At 35.9% G+C, this 16,504-nt stretch overlaps 1 protein-coding gene across 4 annotated transcripts in view; it reads left to right on the top strand.

Moving 5' to 3' along the window:
• Nucleotides 1–5,240: 5,240 nt before the first annotated feature.
• Nucleotides 5,241–16,504, top strand: part of Tsp66E (Tetraspanin 66E) — a 193,696-nt gene continuing 182,432 nt past the window's right edge. The window contains exons 1-2 of one of the 4 annotated variants that reach the window (XM_073985788.1): nt 5,241–5,870; nt 6,594–6,643. The gene's annotated coding sequence lies outside the window, so the exon portion shown is untranslated. Of the gene's footprint in view, nt 5,888–6,593; nt 6,644–16,504 lie in introns of all 4 variants that reach the window. The other 3 variants (XM_073985785.1, XM_073985786.1, XM_073985787.1) reach the window with 3 other exon arrangements.

Raw genomic sequence — 16,504 nt, forward strand, 5'->3', positions numbered from 1 at the left:
TTGGTAAGAATAGTGGACTGACTATCCAAAAAACAAAAGCGATGAGGATAAACAATCAAAATAACAACAAACTATATGTAGGAAGCAAAGAAGTAGAATACGTAAATAGCTGCTGCTACCTTGGATGTGTTATGTCTGTAAACGGAGGAAGACGTCAAATACAAGCTAGCTGAAGCCCGAGCGACTTTTGGACGACTAAACAAGATTTGGAGATCGCCGCAAATCACACTGCATACAAACTGCGGTTATTGAATGCATGTGAGAAAACAACAAGCGAGACATGGTTAATAAACGATTCCACTATAAAAACAATTCAAACCCAAATCAATAAGTTCTTGCGCATTATATGTCGAGTCTTCTGGCCTAACACTATTACAAAAGCAGACTTATGGCAAAAAAACAGACGAAGAGCATATTGCCAAACAGATAACCAGGAAAAAATGGAGATGGATAGGTCACACTCTTCGGAAAACTCCAGCCAGCATCACAAGATACGCCCTTGAATAGAACCCACAAGGAAGCAGAAGTCGTGGCCGACCTATGTTTAATTTCTATATGGGATTCGATAGTAAACATATAAAACCTAAGGAAACTAAAAAAAATTAGGTCAAAATATTGGAAGGTGTAGGCATGGTGTGTCCCTAAAGACGTGTTCCCATTTTTAGGGAATATGTAAATTTGCAAATTTCTGGTGAAAGAAGTAGCTATTTCTCGGAAACTATAAGAGATATTGTGTTCACTGTTTTTTGTAAGGTTTTTTTTGTATGATTGTGGCCTTTAAAATCGTTTTAACAAATTACCGTAGCATTTTATTTTTCCTCAGGTACTAAATTTTATGAAATTGCACATTTAGTGGACTAGAACTTGTGTGGAACAACATGGAATAATGTTCTGCTTTCACAGAAAGATGCCCGAGAATCTCCTCTTTCAGTCCATATATACTTTTGTACCTGTAACGTTCCGTCCGTTTAACACTTTTTGAAATTCATTGAAAATATATGGGTAAAAATGTGTGTTTTTTCCATAACGTTTCCAATATGAATTACAGCTTTTTTACGCAAATGGACATTTTTTAAGTATATGAGTTTTTATACGAACTATATAAGTTTGAAAACCCAAGGAGAATTTTTTTAATTTTTGAAAAAATTAATTTTTTTTTTTAATTTGAAAAAAATGTTTTCGATTTTTTTGTGTTTTGGTATTTTTATAGTTTATTTAATGGCGTTTGACTATCTTTAATGTATAGGAAGATATGAAAAAACATAAAAACACTGATATTTTGATTAAAAATAGTAAAAAACTCAATAGTTTAATTTTGACCTTGAATTTCTCTGCAACTACCAGATCGAATTTGACCGCTTATAATTTATCTGAAAGCTGATTGTGTTATCTGTTTAACAGAAAAAAAATTATGAAAATATTTCTATCCGTTCAAAAGTTACAGAATTTTGACCAGGAAAAAACGATTCTCAACAATTGGTTTGAGCGCATGAAAAAGCATATAAATCACGCTGGAGACTATTTAAGAAAACAATTAAACTATTTTTCATGGTAAATATTCGCGTTTTCATTGTTAGGCCAGATAGGTAGGCCGTTCAGCCCTCGTAAACTAAACATTCCCAAAATTTGTGTTCAGGTACTTGAAGGGGTGGACCCATAGAGTCCATGTTGGAACCTCATCTATGTCTGGCAACAATTTTGTACAAAATATGAACCAACTCGGTTACTACCTTCGAGATTTATAGTGAGCACAATTTTGCCGAACATTTTTGAACTTTGGTGGGGGAGGTACCAGAAGGATTGGAAATGGCTCATCTTCGAATTTAAACTAAGTTTTGATAACACTGTGCAGCAGCATTTTTGGGGGGTGGAAAATTTCTTTTGGAGATGAAAGCCCTTGATGAATATACTAAGAACCCAAAAGGAAATTTTCGCCATAGGTCAAGTTTCTGAGATATGGCGCGATGAAGTTTTTGATTTTTTCCCTATAATACTTGGGAAAATAGCTCCATATCTCTGTTTGGGGTTGTTGTAGCTTCGTTTTGAGGTGACATGCCTTCAGTCAAATCGATTGGCGAATCTTTTTGTAGAACATTTCATTCTTTAACTCAATGCCTTTCATGTTCTTTTCGTCCTTTATTTCTTGAACCGTAGTGAAAGTACCACAAAATGAGATTTTTCAGCATCCAAATATTCTACAAAAATGTTGCTCAGAAGATTTTAGGTACGGTTCTCTTTGACGACTAATCGATTTTGTCCCGTTTTCATTGTCCTTTTTGACATTTAATCGGTTTTGGTTCAGAAATAAACTATGTTTTGTTTTTCTGTATATTCGTCATTGGTTATTTATTGGGATGTAGACATAACAATTGGTTATTGCTTATGAAGACATCTGGGGTGCTTCTAAAATATTTACCAGAATTAGCTCTTGTAATGATTAACACGTTAATAACAAATTTTCTTGGAGGATGGATCCGGTTATCTCAATTTTTGAACCGGATATTCCAACATTAAAACCGATTTTTGAACCGGTTTTAAGTAACCGATTAAACTTATATGTACACCATTAAAAAGCTTATAGAGTGGTCAATCAAATTAAATTAATTCGCTTATGAACACTTTGTTAGTTGCAGTTCTAGAACAAAAAACCCGTTTTCTTAAACCGTTTTCAAGGACAAATATCATTACGCGCAAATATGGAGATCAACGGCTGGGGGGCGAACAATTCTTTTTGGCGATGAAAGTCGATGAAGACAATATTACGAACCCGGAAGGACAGTTATGCCTTAGGTCGAACTTCTGAGTTATAGCGAAATGAATTCTTTCCTGACAAACTATACATACCTACATGACAAAAAACATAACGAAATTTGATCGCGCCATAACTCAGAAGTTCGACCTAAGGCATAACTGTCCTTCCGGGTTCGTAATATTGTCTTCATCGACTTTCATCGCCAAAAAGAATTGTTCGCCCCCAGCCTTTGATCTCCATATTTGCGCGTAATGATATTTGTCCTTGAAAACGGTTTAAGAAAACGGGTTTTTTGTTCTAGAACTGCAACTAACAAAGTGTTCATAAGCGAATTAATTTAATTTGATTGACCACTCTATAAGCTTTTTAATGGTGTACATATAAGTTTAATCGGTTACTTAAAACCGGTTCAAAAATCGGTTTTAATGTTGGAATATCCGGTTCAAAAATTGAGATAACCGGATCCATCCTCCAAGAAAATTTGTTATTAACGTGTTAATCATTACAAGAGCTAATTGTGGTAAATATTTTAGAAGCACCCCAGATGTCTTCATAAGCAATAACCAATTGTTATGTCTACATCCCAATAAATAACCAATGACGAATATACAGAAAAACAAAACATAGTTTATTTCTGAACCAAAACCGATTAAATGTCAAAAAGGACAATGAAAACGGGACAAAATCGATTAGTCGTCAAAGAGAACCGTACCTAAAATCTTCTGAGCAACATTTTTGTAGAATATTTGGATGCTGAAAAATCTCATTTTGTGGTACTTTCACTACGGTTCAAGAAATAAAGGACGAAAAGGACATGAAAGGCATTGAGTTAAAGAATGAAATGTTCTACAAAAAGATTCGCCAATCGATTTGACTGAAGGCATGTCACCTCAAAACGAAGCTACAACAACCCCAAACAGAGATATGGAGCTATTTTCCCAAGTATTATAGGGAAAAAATCAAAAACTTCATCGCGCGATATATCAAAAACTTGACCTATGGCGAAAATTTCCTTTTGGGTTCTTAGTATACTCATCAAGGGCTTTCATCTCCAAAAGAAATTTTCCACCCCCCAGACTTTGAGTTCCATTTTGTGTCACAGTGTAATATATTACAAAGGCAAAATTTTGAACCAAATTAATCGGCCCATCCGTTGGAGAGTTATCGTTCGCTCCAGCCAGACAGACGGACATTGCTAAATCCACTCCAAATTGTCTGAAACGGATTTCGTCCAAACCATTATTTTGGATGAGGCACATTTTGACCGTATGAAAGTGTTTGTACACCCTTGATATCATAAATGCTGAGGGTATAAAAATGGTGATTGTTTCTAGATTTTGCCTTGACTCTGACTTCGCTTAGCCTAAAATTATGAAATAATTCTATTAGTAAACAGCCTACGAGGGGAACTAGAAAAGTTTGCGGCCTAGGCAACATGCTGTGTCGCCAGGCGTCATTTGACATTTTTCCTGAAAAGTTTGACTGTTTTTAGCCTAAGCGTACTCAGGACAGTTTGACATACAACTATATGTTGGGTTGTTTACAGTGGCTTGATTGAGACACCTCCAAAACATGGTTTTTGAACGCTTTTACAGCATCTTCTGGTGATTGTTGCATTTTTTCGGGCATAGTTCCATGATTCGTCACCTGGATCCATCTTATAAACGTCTTTTGAGGCACCGCGATCGTATTTTTTTTTGAAATTTCTTGCACAGATCAACACGGGATCCGACGAGAAAACCCCCATTTTAGGCGTCAAGTGTTCATGCAATATCAAATGTTAGTTGGTGGTATAATTGCCCAAGGAAGCCTCTATCTCACGGTATATAACATGGCGATCTTGTATTATCCGTTCACACACGGATTATTTTTTTCTGGCACAACGACTGTTTTTGGACGACCCTCACGAACATCGTTTTTTGGCGAGTGTCGGCCAGGATTGAATTCATTAAACCAGTCCTTAAGCGACAAAGAAAGGTTTAATTTGATCGATGCACTCTTGCCGTGATTAACCACGTTGAAAGTTGTTAAAAATTATCGGACGAAAATGTTCACAAGTAAATTCCATTTTTTACAAGGTGATTTTTTCAAGTCACTGTAAACAACACACTGCGTGTTGCCTAGGCCGCAAAGTTTTCTAGTTCCCCTCGTATTACATTTATTTGCGTCAAATCTGTTATTAATAACTTTTTTGATTATTATTATTTTTTTTAATTTCAAAATCAGCGAATGAGAGCTTTGCATACTGCATGTATGTACATATGTATACCTTACAGGTTTTCGTACTAAATATGCCCATCCCCCATTGCTTTTTCAGCACTGTAGCATCGTTTGGCCTGTGCAATTCATAAAAGTTGCTGTTGTTGTATTCCCATATGACACGCACACTGATGTGTTTCATTTCCCATTCATTCCTCATATGAATAGTTGTGTGGTGACGCTGGCTGCGCAGCCACGACGCAAAGTGGGGTTTCGCTGCTCCAAAGATGACTCCAAAACTACAGATAACACGAGCTTATTGTCAATACGATTTCGCAGCTGGTAGACGTTGGTTGGTTGTTTTGAGCGGTTAAACAAACGTGAAAACGAAAGCAAACAAGAAAATCTGGAAGAAGAAACAAGTTGTGTGAGGTTTTTAAGCAAAATAAATCGACAACAACAACAACGTGTCTGAGTGTCGCGCAAGTTTAATTCGTTGCGTTTCTAAACCTGCAAGCCAGAAGAAGAAAAAAACGAATAAAAAAGTTTTGTGTCTGTGAGCTATACGACAAAGACGACGGCAGTAACTGTCGTACAAAAAAAAATAAGATCAGTCCAATTGAAAAAATTGAATTGAACGGTTTTGTTTTCGGGCGCGTCTTGTTTTTTTTTTCTTGTATCGAAAACAAGTGGAACGTAAAACGGTTTACAATTGATCGACGGGTTACGAGGTGTGTTTTTGTTTTTATTGTTGCTGTATTTGCTTAGTGGAGTGTGGGTTTCAGTGTGAGTGCGCTGGGCTTCTTTCTTCTTATGTATGAACGCGAACGGACATTTGTAGAATTTGAAATTGGAGTAATCAACAAATAGCATCCCAAATAAAGTTTATTGAGCCACCAACACCTTTTTTCAAGAAAAGGTAAACAAACACAGGAGGTGTGTTAAATGTTGATATGTTTGTCTAATAGATAAGCAAAGAGAAGATTTCTGTCTTATCTTGGGGAAATTTCTGCAATAATTTCCTTGCTTATTCAGTGAGAGTTTATGAGATAAGATTGTTCCCCGAGGAAAAGTCAAAACGCCCCAAAACTGCTTGACAAGATCCCTCCAAAAGTCATTGTTGTAAATAGAAACTGAAATTTGCCATTTATCTTTCTTGATCTCTCTCTATTTCTCAACATACCACCTTTGTGCATTCAATCTGTTCTTGCCTTGTTCTCCTTTTCTGTGTAATGCACATAAATCCCCCCTCTCCTTCCCTTTGTCGATGTTACACCTGTATGACCGGTCGTCCATTCATTAAGAGAATGATCACAAAACTCACAACAAACATCAAATCAACCATGTAAAACTAAAACTGAACAAATGATGAAAAAATTGAATAAAAAATGGATAAAAAAATTGAAAAATTATAACAAAATATACTACCTATTGTGTGCATTTATTATATAATAACTGTTAGTGAACTAAAATAATCTGACAAAAAAAAAAATAAATAAATAAATTTAACAAAAATTGGTACTTGTAAAAGTTAGTGTTTTATATGACACGCAAATAAAACTGTCACATTATAAAATAAAAACTAAATTACTAAACATCAATATCTGGATAATTATTAACGAATAACTACCAATCATTGCAGATCAGCTGATATTGCCATCAATCAAATAAAAGGATAACCAAAGTTGCCAGGTAAGATTTATAGCTTTAAATCTTATTACCCCTTTAAACTATGCTTGGTTTAGCAAATCCAGTCGATTTAAACCACCTAAAGCCACAAAATTGACGTAAAACTGGGATATTTTCGCACATTTTTGTGGTTTTTTATGTAATCTCCCTAGGTCATATAGCTCGATTAATTAAATTAATTGAAAATACAAATATTTTTAAGAATTTATTCTTTCATCTGAAAGAGCACATCATATATACTACTTTTGAGATTTTTGGCGCTGAAAAATATGGCATAGTTTTGTGGAAAATGGCTACCTGCAAAACCCCTTTTTTGTAAAAACGTTTTGCGGTGCCAACGATAGCTCAAAAACGAATAGGCCGATCTTTGTATATTTTTGTGGTAGTCAAAATGTCGATATTAACGAAAAAAATTACCGTTTTTTTGTCCAAAAATCGGGCATAAATTTAAAACAAGTGAGTCAAGGCTATAGTCTGGTCGGGGCCGACTATGTGATACCCTACACCAATACCCCTGTTCATAAGCGTTTGACTAATAAAATTGCTCTGAATGTCTTCATTAAAACAGGCATATAACCCCTGTAAATTTACAAAAATAATGCTGGATGTTAAAAATTCGATATGTTTAGAGAATATTTATTTCAATCGTAATTAAATTTGTCGCCATCAATTTTTCGATTTTTGTCCACGGGCGGAACCACTTTGCTCTGTAAACATCCCGACAGAAGGTCGTATGGCTAACTGTCCTGAGTACGTCAATTTTTTGAAACGCATTTAAGTGCATCGACAGTACAACCCAAAATAAAAAATGGAAAAGTGGAATGTATGCCAACCATCAATATTTCGTGAGGATCCGATCAAAATTTCGTTGTGTGATTGCACAAAAATGGAATGCATTACCGACTATTGCGATATCTCTGTTGTTTGACCACCTTTTACAACCTACTTCACATCGTTGTAAAGGTGATATTTTCTACTTTCCTTGCCAGGTTTTGCTTTCGATATAACTTTGAAATAAAACGTTGGTCTTTTTTCCAAATATTTTTTTCACATTCCGACCCCTGAATAATATTCGACCATTATCAAAAATGAAAAGTTTTTTCCTCTATGGGACCCCCAATAACACCCAAAATTTGGTGACGATCCTGCGACCTGTAGCGTGATTTCCAAAACAGTGGAAAAATGGGATGTATTACCGACTATTGCGATATCTCCGTTATTTGGATACCTACGCCAACCTGCTTTACATCATTGTAACGATGGGATTTTTTACTTTCATTGTCAGACTCTGCTTTTGGAAGGTCCCGAAACAAAGCTGTGATATTCGTCATTATTATTAAAATCGCAAAAATGAAAAGTTGTATTCTATTAGCGGCTATTGCGATATCTTCGTTGTTTGACCACATACGACAACCTACGTAACATCGTTGCAAAGGTGATATTTTCTACTTTCATTTGCTTTTGATATACCCCTTTTAGAAGCGGAGATATTCGCTTTGAAATAAAACGTTGACTTTATCTCCAAATAAGTTTTTTGCCATTCCGACCCCTGAATATTATCCGACCATCACCAAAATCAATAGGCTTCTTTCTCTGTAAGATCCCCATTAGCCCCCAAAATGTCGTGACGATCCGATCAAAATTGCGCCCTGTAGCGTGATTACAAAAAAATTAAAAAATGGGATGTATTGCCGACTATTGTGATATCTCCGTTATGTGGCCACCTACGCCAACCTACTTTGCATCACTGTAAAGATGAGATTTTCTACTTTCATAGTCGGACTTTGTTTTTGGAAGATCCACAACCGAAGCTGTGATATTCGTCATTATTATTAAAATCGCAAAAATAAAAAGTTGGGTTCTGTTAGCGGCTATTGCGATATATTCGTTGTTTGATCACCTACGAGAACCTACTTTACATCATTAGAAAGGCGATATTTTCTACTTTCATGGCCAGGTTCTGCTTTTGGTATACCCCATATTGAAGCTGAGATATTCGCTTAGGAAAAAAACGTTGTATTTTTCTCCAAATAAGTTTTTTGCCCATTACCACAACTAAATATTATCCGACCATCACCAAAATCAATAGGCTTCTTCATCTGTGTGACCCCAAATAACCCTCAAAATTTCGTGATGATCCGATTAAAATTGCAACCTGTAGCGTGATTTCCAAAAAAGTTGAAAAAATGGGATGTATTACCGACTATTGCGAAATCTCCGTTATTTGGTCACCTACGCCGACCTAGTTTACATCGTTGTAAAGATGGAATCTTCTACTTTCATAGCCAGGCTTTGCTTTTGGAAAGTCCCCAACCAAAGCTGTGATAATCGTCATTATAATTAAAATCGCAAAAATGAAAAGTTGGGTTTTATTTGCGACTATTGTGATATCTTCGTTGTTTGATCACCTACGAGAACCTACTTTACATCATTAGAAAGGTGACATTTTCTACTTTTATTGTCAGCTTTTGCTTTTGGTATACCCCGTATAGAAGCAGAGATATTTGTTTTAGAAAAAAACGTTGTCTTTTTATCAACATAAGTTTTTTGCCCATTCCGACCCCTAAATATTATCCGACCATCACCAAAATCAATAGGCTTCTTCCCCTCCGGGACCCCCATCAACGTCCAAAATTTCGTGACGATCCGATCAAAATTGCGACCTGTAGCGTGATTACAAGGTTTAGATGGACAGACGGACAGACGGACGGATGGACGGACTGACGGACGGACACACATAGCCAGATCGACTCAGCTCGTCGAGACATTCATTTTGGTATATATAAGTATGGGTCTACGACCATTATTTCGATGCGTTACAAACTTTTTGGCCAAAACCAACTTATAATACCCTCCCCACATAGTGGTGTAGGGTATAAAAATCTGTCTCGCTTAAAGAAAAAAATTTTTAAGTATTTCATAAGCTCGCCTGATTATATAAAGCTCGATCCATTCGTTTTCAAGCTATCGTTGGCACCGACTTCAAAAATGCCATTTTGAGAAAAACGCGTTTTAAGTTGCGCATCTACACACAAAACACAACGGCAGGGCTGAGCAAAATAGAGAAAGAGAGGGAAATTTAAGGGAGAATTAATATTTAATTTTTCTTGATGTTTCATTACTTATTTCAACATTTTTCAAACTTAATGTTGTCAAAAATCGTCCACAATGCCGATAACACTGTACAACACAAAAAATAATTACAAGATAAATCGACCAAATTATGAAAGAGGACCGAAAAAAGAAGACACGTGTATCGGCGTTTTGAAAGTTTACGTCGGGAAGTAACCTTAATAGGCGTGGCAAGTTCCGTGTTTTGAAATATTCTACATCAGATTCCTTGGAATCCTTCCATTTTAGGTATAAAGTGTCTGGCAATATTGCTGACAACAATGCGGGGTATCTTTTTATGAAAAAATTAACCCTCATGCCAGTCATTATAGGGGTCTTGTTGGTCCCTTTTTTCAAAAACGTTTAAAAACTCCTTTAAAATGTGATCGTATCAGATCAAAATATTCTAAAAAATTATTTGTCATAAAATTTTACTATAGGTCCCCGAATACACCATAACTCTAAATCGTACCTAAACGCCAGGAATCTGCCAAAAATAAAATCACATTTTAGGGTTAATGTTGTACTTTATCTGAGTTTATTAAGTTTTGTCCCACTTAACTTCATTCTAGATAGAAGACGTCAAAGACAAAAATATTCTCCATCAAATTTTAATAGAAGTCGCCGAATAAATGAAATATGTATTTGCAATATATATCAAGAAAATGCATACATCAAGTTTGCCAACAAAACACCCAAATATTTTTTGAATAAATTTGTTTTGTTCTTTTTTCGAGTTGATGCATGAAAGTAACATGAAATTTAGTTCTAGACGAAAGATGTTAAAAGAAGAAATATTCTACACAAAATTTCATTGTATGTCCTAAAACAAACTAGATATCTGAGTAAAATACTTTGATAAGAAAATGACGTTACAAAATTAGATATTATAGGAAGAAATTATTTGTTAAACTTTTAGACTTTTAATTAAAATTTATTCCATACTGAGTCAAAATCTCCTAAAATAGTTCACTTTTTGGGGGTTGTGTAAAAAGAAGAAATGTTCCAAATCAAATTACATTATGAGTCTCTGAACAAAATAAATTTGTAGCTATAATATTTAACATCTCCCGAAGCATTATATGATTTAGGACCATATTCTACTGTTTTTATTCACAATTTCGTTATCTGCGGTCACAAAATAGATTTTATTGATGTTTTTATACCCTCAGCCTTTAGGCTAAAGAGGGTATTTACACTTTCATACGACCAAAAATGTGCCTCATCGAAATAATGGTTTTAGACCCCAAGTATGTTTGTACGATATCCGTTTCAGACAATTTTGAGTAGATCTAGCAATGTCCGTCTGTCTGTCTGGCTGGCTGGTGCGCACGATAACTCTCGAACGGATCAATCGATTCGGTTTAAATTTTGGGTATCGAAATACTTTGTCCAGATTCGATTTAAGTTCGAAGATGGGCCATATAGGTCCACTCCTTCAGGTACCTCCCCCACAAATGTTCAAAAATTGTCGCAAAACTTGTGCGCACCATAACTCTTGTAGGGAATAACCGATTTAGTCCATACTTTACACATCGTATAATTTCTACCAAACTTAGATGAGGTTCCAATATGGACTCAATCGGTCCACTCCTTCGGGTACCTCCCACACAAAATTTCGCAAAAGTTCAGTTTAGGACCTGTAGTGGGATTCTGTAACTCATTTTTGCTGTTATCGATAATTGTCGGTAAAATTAAAATGCTTATAATTTCGATAATTAACGAAGTTTTTCGGTAAGTTAACGATGAATAAAAAGTAGTCGCTAGCCTCTTCCGAGACAAACTGTGATGCCAACTTTTCTTTATGCTTTTAGTCATAATTTTGCGATTTAATTTTACCAATTTTTGTCGGTAACTGCAAAAATGAGATACAGAATCCCACTACTGGTCTCGAATCGCTTTGATTTTTGTTTACGGAAGTTGTATTCGCTGTCCTCTATACGACGCTGCAAGTTTCATTAGGGGCATGTCCATACTTCCTGAGAAAATAGCCTGAAAGTTACAGAAAACCCTATGACACCGTGTGTAGTGGTTGGAGCGCAAGATAACTCTCGAACGGTCTAAACTTAGTTCAAGTTCAAAGATGGATTACATCGGTCCACTCCTGCCGGTACCTCCCGCACAAAAGTTCGAAAATGTTCGGAAAATTTGTGCGTACGATAACTCTTGAAGGGAGTAACCGATTTGGTCCATACTTTGCACATTATGAAATTTCTACCAGACTTAGATGAGTCCAATATGGACTCAATCGGCAAACTCCTTCGAGTACCTCCCTCACAAAATTTCGGAAAAGTTCAGTTTAGGACCTGCTCTCGAATCGCCTTGCTTTTTGTTGTAACATCTTGTATTCACTGTCTCCTATACGAAGGTACAAGTTGCCTCAGGGGCAAGACCATACTTCCTGAAAAAATAGCCTGAAAGTTGAAAAACAAACCCTATGACACCAAGTTTTCTGGGTGGAAGCGCAAGATAATTCTCGAACGGAAATGCCGATTCCGGCCAAAATTTGGTCTTCGTAATATTGCTTCCAAATTTAATTTAAGTTCGTAGATAAGCCATATCGGTCCATTCCTTCAGGTATGTACCCCATAAAAGTTCAAAAATATTCGGAAAAATTGTGCGCACGATAACTCTTGATGGGAGTGACCGATTTGGTCCATACTTTACACATTCTCATAATATTTACCAGATATAGATCAGGTTCGAATATGGACTATATTTGTCCACTCCATCCCGTACCTCCCACACAAAATTTTGGTTAAGTTCACTTTAAGACCTGCTATTGAATCACTTTGATTTTTGTTGAAGCAACTTACATTCGCTGCCTCAATTACGATGGTAAAAGTTGTTTCAGGGGCAAGTCCATACTTCTTGAGAAAACAGCCCGAAGGGTGTAAAAACCCCCTATGGCACCCCCATGGTCTATGTCGGTCCATTCCTTTAAGTGCCTTTTCCGCAAAATTTTTGAACTTTAATCCTAATCAACATTTTTGTCGGTTCATACGACCAGGGACGTAGCCAGTATTTCATTTCGGGGGGGGCCCACTTGACCAAAATTTTGAAAGTTCATGTTAGCGAAAATTTCTTATTTAGCAATGATGTAAACCTTAATTTAGGCTTATATTACTGATGAAATAATGTTTATTACTATGTTTTAATTAAAATGAGGTAAGACCCAATTTCCCATTGTTTTTAGAACTTTTTTGACAATATATCAGTGTTTATATATGTTCAAAATAATGGATATATCAATAATCGCATATATTTTTGGGTGTATCATTTATCAAATAACTCACAACTACAGTGACTGTTTGTAATTAAGTGATGTCACTTCGGTAAGACCAAAAGAAAGATTATACAATCGGGAAAGCTTAGAAATATCTTAACATTTAATTTTTTTGTTTACATGGAATGTTGAGGACCCTTTCTTTGTTTCCTACATCACAAAATTTCAAAATCACGGCTTCAAGTTTCCACTCCAGTTTATTGAGTAATTTATTGAAGGAAAATGTGATTAGTAGAGACTTGATTTAAGCAGAGGGAACGTTTGGATATCATGGTGTCAGAATATGGTCGATTTCGGGAATTCAATCGTTGTTATTGTTATAAAGAAACCAAATATAGTTATTTCCCTAAATATATTTTGGTGTTCAATCGTAGATCTTATCACAAAGAATTTCTGAAGGCTGATAGTGTTTTTTTTTTTTTTTTGATAGAGAACTAATGCTGAGCTATAGTGAGTCTATCCATGATGAAATCGCGGTTATGAAAATGACAAATTTTGTCGGCCAATTGTGCATCTATCTATCAACAGACTAATTTTGGCGTACAATACAATTCTTATAGAAATTCTGGTTTCCTATCGTGGATCTTCTCATTAATTCATCGGGAACTAGGAAAACTTTGGCAACTAGTTCTGAATTCTTTTAAATTGAAATTCTGGCGCCCAATCCAAGGTCTATACATGTATACATTCTTTTAGCAAAAATCCATAAACACAATTTTTCCCAATCTATATTTTTTATACTCTCAGCCTTAAGTCCAAATGTGCCTCATCGAAATACTGGTTTTACGGCCAAAGATTGTTTGGAAGAAATCTGTTTCAGAAAATTTGGAGTCGATTTAGCTATGTTCGATTGGAGTCGATTTAGCTGGAGAGCACGATAATTCTCGAACAGATCAACCGATTCGGTCCAAAATTTGGCCTTCGTGATATTTTGTCCAACTTTGAATATGGACAATATCGATCACTCTTTCGACAACCTTCCACAGAGTACATATTTCAAAATTTTTCAGAGAAGTGCAATTTAAGACCTCTCTGGATAAATAGTAAATAAACCTGTGTAAGCTTAAGACTTCAGTAGTAGCTTCACTTCCTTTATGCTATTAATTTAGTTATATGTAAAAATATGAAATAAATAAATTAATAAACAAAAATACCTCTCGGGAAACGCTTTGCTGTTTTGCAACAAGCGTTCTCGGGTCCCCTATTACTACAGTACAAGTTTTTTCAGGGGCAAGTCCATATTTCTAGAGAAAATGGCCCGAAATGTGTAGAGAACACCTACGGCAATCGTGTGTAGTGGTTGGTGCGCACGACAACTTTCGAACAGGATACTGCGTTGGTCCAAACTTTATTTATCGCAATATTTCCGCCAGCCATATATAAAGTTCGAAGATGGTGATTTTCGGTCTACTCCTTCTGGTATTTTCCAAATGTCAAGAATTTTAGCTAAAGCGGTATGTGCGATTTTTCTCGAAAGGAGCAACAGATTTGGTCAATTTGGATTTAGTAATATTTTGTCCAAACTTACTTTTAGCTCGAAAAAAGACCACATTGGTACAACCCTCACAAATCTGTTCGAAGAACCTTAGAAATTTTTACTGAAGGTATTTCTTGTGTTTAGAGCGGTATTATGTTTTTCGTGGGCAAGTCCATATTTCCTGAAAAAAAGCTGAAAATAATACTGTGAAGAACTGAAATGACTGGTGGGCGCAATATGTTTTAAGAGGAATGACTCGCAGAACAATATCTACTTCCAAAATAAACAATGTTGGTCCAGTCCATTTCTTCAGGTACCTTCTCCGCAACACTTGTGATCAATGATAAAATCCATATTTTGTTGGCAAGTTCATACGTCCGAAAATGGTTACAAAATTCTGAAAATCTCCTAATACATAGCTTTGGGTTAAGGGATTTTGGTTGTGTAGCCGTTGTTCGATCTGTCCATAGATGAAAGTTTCGGTTGGCACAGGCTCAGGGAATATTCCTGTCCGCAAAGCCGACTGATACTTGTTAAGATTTTGAAGAATCTGAAGAATCTGTTCCTGACCAGTTTTTTTTTTAATTTCTTTTTCGTCACAAAGTCCTCTTCCGAAGAAGAAAAAAGGAACATTTCTAGAAATGTGCATCCATTGAAAGTACTTCCCAAAATACAATTCAATGAGTAACCGAAAAAAAACCCTGAAGATGAAATTCAATGTAATTTCGAAATATTCGAAATAATATGCAATAAATAAAATATAAGGTTTGTTTGTCCTCAATCTCAATAATCTTGATTTTATTATCATTCGAAAGGTCGAACAAAACATAAAAATACGACAGAAAAATCATTTTTTTGTACAATAGGCATTTACCAATTTGTAGCAAGATACCAGTTTCAAATAATCTCAACGGGCAACACTACGTTGGAACAGAAATATATCAAGGTGCATTACGATAACTTTTAAATTTAAGTCCCAAGACACAAACCACGCAGTTGGCAGAGCGTTAGCAGCGCACAACATTAAAGCTATTGCAAAATTGATTTTGCTACAAAATCGAATTTATTTACTCAATTCAGCCTAAAAAGGATCAAAAAGGACACTTTTTACTAATTTCTATTGTTTACCAAGTAATCCCGGCTCTATGGTTATTTACAACCTGTATGTAATAACAGAAGTATAGCGATCGGTCATTTGCGTACTACGTCCACAAGGACAATCCTGCAAGGACAAAATAGATACCAATGGAAAGCTCTTGAAGAGTAGCATCTACTGAAATAATAAAACAGTCGAAAAGTTCAGCTAGTTTTCAAGATATTTGACCATTTTGGGAGGTTACCCTTAGTCAGGACGATTATTCTGACTCCTGCGTCGGCAAGGACAATTCTGCATGGTCAAAGAGGGTACCAATGGAAAGCTATTGATGAGTAGCATCTACTGAAATAATAAAACAGTCGAAAAGTTCAGCTAGTTTTCAAGATATTTGACCATTTTGGGAGGTTACCCCTAGTCAGGACGATTATTCTGACTCCTGCGTCGGCAAGGACAATTCTGCATGGTCAAAGAGGGTACCAATGGTAAGCTATTGATGAGTAGCATCTACTGAAATAATAAAACAGTCGAAAAGTTCAGATAGTTTTCAAGATATTTGACCATTTTGGGAGGTTACCCTTAGTCAGGACGATTATTCTGACTCCTGCGTCGGCAAGGACAATTCTGCATGGTCAAAGAGGGTACCAATGGAAAGCTATTGATGAGTAGCATCTACTGAAATAATAAAACAGTCGAAAAGTTCAGCTAGTTTTCAAGATATTTGACCATTTTGGGAGGTTACCCTTAGTCAGGACGGTTATTCTGACTCCTGCGTCCGCAAGGACAATTCTGCATGGTCAAAGAGGGTACCAATGGAAAGCTATTGATGAGTAGCATCTACTGAAATAATAAAACAGTCGAAAAGTTCAGCTAGTTTCCGAGTTATTTGACCATTTT

This window comes from Musca autumnalis, unplaced genomic scaffold (assembly GCF_047663935.1).
Source record: "Musca autumnalis isolate F117 unplaced genomic scaffold, ASM4766393v1 scaffold_4, whole genome shotgun sequence".
NCBI classification, from domain to species: domain Eukaryota; kingdom Metazoa; phylum Arthropoda; class Insecta; order Diptera; family Muscidae; genus Musca; species Musca autumnalis.